The sequence below is a fragment of the Leptidea sinapis genome, chromosome 21 (assembly GCF_905404315.1).
Source record: "Leptidea sinapis chromosome 21, ilLepSina1.1, whole genome shotgun sequence".
In the NCBI taxonomy this organism is placed as follows: domain Eukaryota; kingdom Metazoa; phylum Arthropoda; class Insecta; order Lepidoptera; family Pieridae; genus Leptidea; species Leptidea sinapis.
The window spans coordinates 3,068,651-3,076,081 of NC_066285.1; the positions used below are offsets into that span (position 1 = coordinate 3,068,651).

At 32.9% G+C, this 7,431-nt stretch overlaps 1 protein-coding gene across 1 annotated transcript in view; it reads right to left on the reverse strand.

Annotated features, from left to right (window-relative positions):
* Positions 1-7,192, reverse strand: part of LOC126970514 (endochitinase) — a 29,592-nt gene extending 22,400 nt beyond the window's left edge. The window contains exon 1 of the mRNA XM_050816469.1: positions 7,131-7,192. The gene's annotated coding sequence lies outside the window, so the exon portion shown is untranslated. The remainder of the gene's footprint in view (positions 1-7,130) is intronic.
* Positions 7,193-7,431: the final 239 nt, after the last annotated feature.

A 7,431-nucleotide genomic window follows, 5' to 3' on the forward strand; every position in this document is an offset into this window, starting at 1 on the left:
CATGTCGTATCGTCCCGGAAACACCGCACAAGGAAGCTCATTCCACAGCTTCGTAGTACGAGGAAGAAAGCTCCTTGAAAACCGCACTGTGGAGGACGCCACCCATCCAGATGGTGGGGATGATATCCTAACTTGTGGCGTGTCGTGCGAAGGTGGAATTCGGCGGCAGGAATAACAATTATATTCCCACACACGCAAAATAGGCGCACATTCGTCGAGTTGCGGAAATTGGCCCGATTATACCATACATAACAAGTATATATTATTTGTTAAGTTTTTGTATACATTTACGTTATTAAAGGCATTTATTTTTCTCAAAATTGATTCCTTTAGAATTCTTTTGATGTCATTTCTAATAACTACTAGATACTACTACCGCTTCGGAAACAAATAGCGCTCTGAGACAGAAGAAGCGGCGCAAGAAACTCTCCCAGAATTCTTTTTTTACGCTCTTTTCAATAAAAATATACAATGTTGTACAGTCATTTCTATCGCTATAAAATAATCACAAATAATCACTGGGACTACCCAGGCTCTCCGATCATTTAGATATTCAGCAGTGGAATAATAGGATTTACGACAGAGCCATTTTTTTATAAAACATTTAAATTTATTTATAGATAATGCCTGAACAGTGGCTGGGACTTTATTATAAAAGTTTATACATTTACCCTTAAAGCTATTATGTATCTTATGAAGCCTACTAGAATTAGTTACAAGCAATCCCATATTTTTAGTGTTATAATAATGAAAACCACTAATATATTTGTTGGAGGTGTCATAAAAAAATAAGCCGTCTGTGAGCTTTCAACGAAAACGCTGTCTAAAACCTTTGAAATATAATAAAATAATGTATGGTGGAATTGTGTACCTTTTGTAGGTCTATAGAAAATTCTGCGATGGCATATCAGTGGCCCATATGTCTATCTCTCAAGAATACTATATCCATCTCAATATTTTATTTTAAGTTTGGCAATTGGACGTAATTCCAGAAAAACGTTCCAAGCCACAATCATGTCGAAATTGAGTTAAGAACACAAAACTGTCACGTGATTCATATTAACGGACTGACAAAAAATAGCAGCCCTACTGTCATTCTTAAAATGACATCATGACTAGTACCCATAATTTTTTTTTTGTTTTTTTTTTTTTATGGAATAGGAGGACAAACAAGCGTACGGGTCACCTGGTGTTAAGTGATCACCGCCGCCCACATTCTCTTGCAACACCAGAGGAATCACAAGAGCGTTGCCAGCCTTTAAGGAAGGTGTACGCGCTTTTTTTGAAGGAACCCATGTCGTATCGTCCCGGAAACACCGCACAAGGAAGCTCATTTCACAGCGTTGTAGTACACGGAAGAAAGCTCCTTGAAAACCGCACTGTGGAGGACCGCCACACATCCAGATGGTGGGGATGATATCCTAACTTGTGGCGTGTCGTGCGAAGGTGGTGATGGCTGTGGCTTGGAACGTTTTTCAGAAACTACGTCCAATTGCAGTATTTTTTTTTTAATAATGATTAATAATCTACCCCTAACCAAAAGCTGATAATGTGAGAAGGCTTTAATAGACTTCATTAGATTTGTTAAAGACTCCCAGATGCAGGCTCCTTTTATTGTGGAACGCAATACATCCAGTTAGAACTAGATGTTTCATCCTTTCCGAGAGAGACTCAATGAGCCCTAAGGTATTTTTGTGTTTATTTATTCTACAATGACTGGGATTTTCTCTCCTAAGTAATCTTATCAGACCTCTCATTTTTGAGAGAATCTTCTGATATTAATATATAATGTAGGGCAATGCTGTTCAAAACCGTTATTGTTTAAAAACTAGCAATTTGATAATTAAACTAGTTGTTAATTCCTTGAATGTTTTAAATCTCATATTTTTTCTGAGGTCAGCTTGTATTTTATGTATATACATGTACTATCGTTTCTCGCCCGCTACGTTGGGGGAATTTTAAAAGGAAATAAATTAATGAAGGAACGTTGGAATTTGAAAAATAGTAGCCATAAACCATCTAGGATAAATTTCGCATCGAATGATGGTACTTTAATGTCGATACGATCAGTGGTTTAGGCGTGAAAGAGCCTCAAACAAAGACCATTTTCATTATATATATAGATTAAAATATAATACTAGCTAGACGGGTCAGTACCCGAAAAACGTGAAAACTGTATTGCCATAATAGAAATTAATAAAAAAATGCAATAAAAAATTGAGGTATGAAAAATTAAATTACAACCGATTCTTAGAATCTGAATAAAATTACATAATATAAAATTTAATAAAAATCGGTCAAGCCGTTTCAGATTTTGCCAACTAACATTGTGACACGAGAATTTTATATAATACATGCGGACCTGACATACGTTATCCTGAACACACGTGTTTTTGAAAAATCGGTCCAGACGTTAGGAGATCACTAACATACGTAGGAGAAAAATTGGAAAGTAGGAGTAAAAATCATCAAAATCGGTTCAGCCATTTAAGAGGTAGCTCAATTGTACCATCCTCGAATCCACTTGAACACACACAGAAAATTTCATTCAAATCGGTCCAGCCGTTTAAAAGGAGTTCACGTATAGACAAATTATATATTACACAAGCTGCACATATGACTAAGCACGTAGTACTTATAATTTTTTTTATTTCTTATGACAAAAGTTAAGATAAATCTTAACAAAATTTTATTTGAGGTAAAATTTAGTTTATATTTTATCTGCTGAGAAAGTTGGAAAGATATAAAAATTCTAATTAATTATTAATTTTAGACTATTCTTTCTGATTTCCTAACGACGGGGGACACATCAAAGGAAAAACAAAAATGTTGTTTTTATTTAATTCCAAGCATTTTCATATTTTTTTACCTTTTAAACCTTCTCTGGACTTCCACAAATAATTCAAGACCAAAATTAGCCAAATCGGTCCAGCCGTTCTCGAGTTTTAGCGAGACTAACAAACAGCAATTCATTATTATATATATAGATAAAGATATTATAGAAAAAAAAGGGTACGGATTTGTTCTGTTCAAAACTGTTATTGTTTTAAAAAGTGTTATTATTAAACTAATTGTTATTTCTTTGAATTTAATAACAAGATTCCGCTTGGGCGACGACCACAAGAGACGTGTGGTGCATCGTAAGTAATGAGTGATGGCGTCGTCTTTGTCATCTGAGGTCAAAGGCTTCTTATGGTAAGCTTATGACGAAACGAACATTATATTATAATGGTCAACGCTATGGAGTAGACTAAAAAAAAAGGTGTGTGTACTTATGTATGCACGCAAGAAGTTATATTTATTTGGCCTAACGAAGCAAAAATCATTAAAATGATTTATTCTACGTTTTTAGAAAAAAAAAACTTGTAAATATCTTGCAAATATGGCTTTGACAATTAATAATTAAATAATGAATACGGCTGTATGGGCTTGAACCCTTTGCCTGTCCTAATATTGGACGAAGAAAGCAAAAAAAATCACGAATGACGCAAACGGCAGAAAATGTTAGGAACGAACTTCAACCTGTAGCTTTTGTGTTACAGTGATGCGCGCGCATCTTAAAATTTCACTCTCATCATTTTTTCATAACTCGTTAAAGAAGTTTTAATTCAAAAACTGCCTATCACGCGATTATGAGTTTATCACCCGCTGGGAATATTATATTTTATATATGTTACAAAAGAGTTGGTTTTCAATCAATTTAAATTTTGAAGTGAAATTTTCTTTGGGCACGCCGAGCACCTAATTTAGTGGTAAATTGGTATTGTGTGCTTAATACTATAAGAGACAAGTAAAAAATTCATCAAGGCAAGACTATAACAATATATATATTTACTAGCTGACCCAGCAAACGTTGTATTTCCGATATTAAAATCGTGATACAAAAGTAACTGTTGATCGTAGATATGTGAAAATTTGAAGTTGTATGTATTTTTTTATGCTTACTCATAATCAAACAAATTAAAAAAAAATTGTCAAAAAATAAAAAAAATAAAATTGGCGTGGACCTCCCTTAAAATTTAGGGAGATGAAAAATAGATGTTGTCCGATTCAGATCTCAGACCTACCCAATATGCACTCAAAATTTCATGAGAATCAGTCAAGCCGTTTCGAAGGAGTTTATCTACAAACACCGCAACATGAGAATTTTATATATATTTATAATTGTGTATACTCTGGCATGTTTTACTTCTACCCACTGACTTAGTCAACTCTTCGACACTAACTTTTTACATTTCTAATCAAGCCCACTTTTTGCCAAACGAGAGTTACATTTCCAAGAATGACAATACCCACAAAATAAAATACGAATAAAGAACTTTCACTTCAAAAGCCTAAATAACAGTGACAAGTCGATTTAAATCAAAATTGATTACAAAAACTGATTGTAAAACGGTCGAAGTTGTCGCGAAAAGGTTTTAATTTAAACATTTATTTCAATTAAAAATATAAATAAAAACAAAATATTTTCCACATGATGACATACAAATAGATAAAAAAAATATAGTCCATAATTAATGTAATCCCAAACGGCGATAGTTACAGACACAACCATATAAAATATCTGTATCATGTTCTTTCAAACTATCACAAACTATTAAAATATGATGGAACCTCTCCAAATGTATTTATCTTCTGGATAACTGTTTTTATTGATATTTATAAATTATAGGTCGTTTAAGGAATGTTCTAGATTCGAATTCCGATAATGAAAAACATTTAGATAATAAATATGAACATTTTTTTTCTTTGTCACGACTCTTTCATTATACTTATGTAGTGTATTATGTAATTAAATATTGTTATATATTATCTGGAACTATAATAAAGTAACTAAAGGCTATGTCGAATTCAGTGTTAGATAATTTGTGTGAAAGTGCGTATAAAAAGAGCGCAGTTCTGCAAGAGAAATCCTTCTTTAAAATCTAGTCAACTTTTAAAGATGACTTCTCCAATCAGCTTCACACTACATAGGGGTAACTCGTGAAGGATGTAACTATTCACATTTTTTTTTATTCAGATGGGAATGTCTTTTTTTTTATAAAAATACGGGACGAGACGAGCAGGACGTTCAGCTGCTGATAATTGATACGCCCTGTCCATTACAATGCAGAGCCGCACAGGATTCTTAAAAAGCCCAAGAATTCTGAGCGTCACTACAATTGCGCTCATCACCTGAGACATAAGATATTAAGTCTCTTTTGCCCAGTAATTTCACTAGTTATGACCGAAACACAGTAATGTTTACACATTACTGCTTCACGGCAGAAAAAGGCGCCGTTGTGGTACCCATAATCTAGCCGGCATCCTGTGCAAAGGAGCCTCCCACTGGTCTCCAGAATATTCAGGACATCATCTTAAAAACAATGTAAAACATTTCTATCACCGCAATATTAGAAACAGTTGGAATTTTCTGATATATATAGTATTTCTACGATATTTATTGTAAGATATTCGTATTTACATAAAAAGATCTTAACGGGGCTAATATTACTAAAGTTTGTTGAAAGACAGGGCAACAAACGTATCTAGATGACACAAAAACATTTTATCCATAGACAGTCTGGCGGCATAAAATGAATTCAATTTAATGCTTTTGAAAAGTGGGAGGCTCCTTTGCACAGGAAGCCGGCTAGATTACCACACAAGGGTACCACACAAGGGTACCACAACGGCGCCTATTTCTGCCGTGAAGCAGTAATGTGTAAAAATTACTGTGTTTCGGTCTGAAGGGCGCCGTAGCTAGTGAAATTACTGGGCAAATGAGACTTAACATTTTATGTCTCAAGGTGACGAGCGCAATTGTAGTGCCGCTCAGAATTTTTGGGTTTTTCAAGAATCCTGAGCGGCACTGCATTGTAATTTGTAGGGCGTATCAATTACCATCAGCTGAACGTCCTACTCGTCTCGTCCCTTAATTTCATAATAAAAAATGCTTTACAATATTTTGAAAAGATCTCCGTTCAGCCCAAGCCCATTCAAATAACGAGTATTAAAAATTACTGAAGATATTATAATTAATTCATTAATTCGCAATATAACGATATATTTTTTTTAGATAAAGCTTTAATAGAATTAATAAGATTTAAACTATGTATATCAATTCAGAGGGGTATTCATTCAAATAGATACTTGTTCTGGGTTGAAATGTTCTGAATATTATGACAAATTTAGTATTCAGTAAAAAGCAAAAATCTCTTGGTTTAAATCTAGGACGGACACGAAAGATAAACAAATAAACATCCACATTGCCATGCCATTATCTGTCTCATAATTATTTTCCGATGTACAGCATAATGTTATCATTAATTATAAAATTTTGACTTTCTATTTAATAAATGATGAAAAGATATGATGGCGATTTAAATTTTAATTTGTAATGAACAAAATATTATTGTAGATTTATGTGTTATTAAAATATGTCTACATAAACATTGTCTCTGTGACAATAAAATTTTATATTACATATTAAAGAATATATATCACGTTAACATTTATATCGCTACTAACTACTGTTATGAATGAGAATGCCCTACACTTTCGTAAAACATAATTTGATATAATTAATATAATATTCATATTACTAAATACTATTTTATGCCCTTTAATTTTATACTTTACTAGCTGACCCAGCAAACTTTGTATTGCCGATTTTAAAATCGCGATACAAGAGTAACTGTTGATCGTAGGTGGGTGAAAATTTGAAGTTGTATGTATTTTAAATGCTGACTCATAATGAAACAAATACAAAAAAAAATTCAAAAATTTATATTTATTTAACATTTAGATGAAAAATAGATGTTGTCCGATTCTCAGACCTACCCAATATGCACTCAAAATTTCATGAGAATCGATCAAACCGTTTCGAAGGAGTTTAACTACAAACACCGCGACATGAGAATTTTATATATTAGATAAAACTAGGTGTCTCAACTTACTTCGAAAGTAAATTCATCTTATTTAAATATAAAATATCACTAAAATAAATATTCAATATTGGGATCTGGGATTTAATTTTTGAATCAGAACTTGAACAACGTACTCAAAAAAATAAAAAAATAATAAATACTCATCAGCTGTTTCAAAACACTAAAATTATTTGTATTCAATATTAATTAAATGATACTCACAGTGTTCGTTGCGGTGTCGCGTTAGCGATTGCGGTGTGACATCCTCGCCTCTTGGTTTTATGCGCACGCGCATCGACCCTATGCACAGGGTGTTTTCTTTGTTCTTATTACTAACTTGTTTTAGTTTTTACTACAAATTAATATGTACCACAGATGCTGAATAGCAATGTGTATGTTTTTACATTTGTATGTTTTTATGAAGTTGATTGAACTATATAATAATAATTCGCAAATTAACATTATATTTTCTTCTTTGCTTGTGGCCACAAATACTTTACTAGTATCAGTATTATTTTTAACA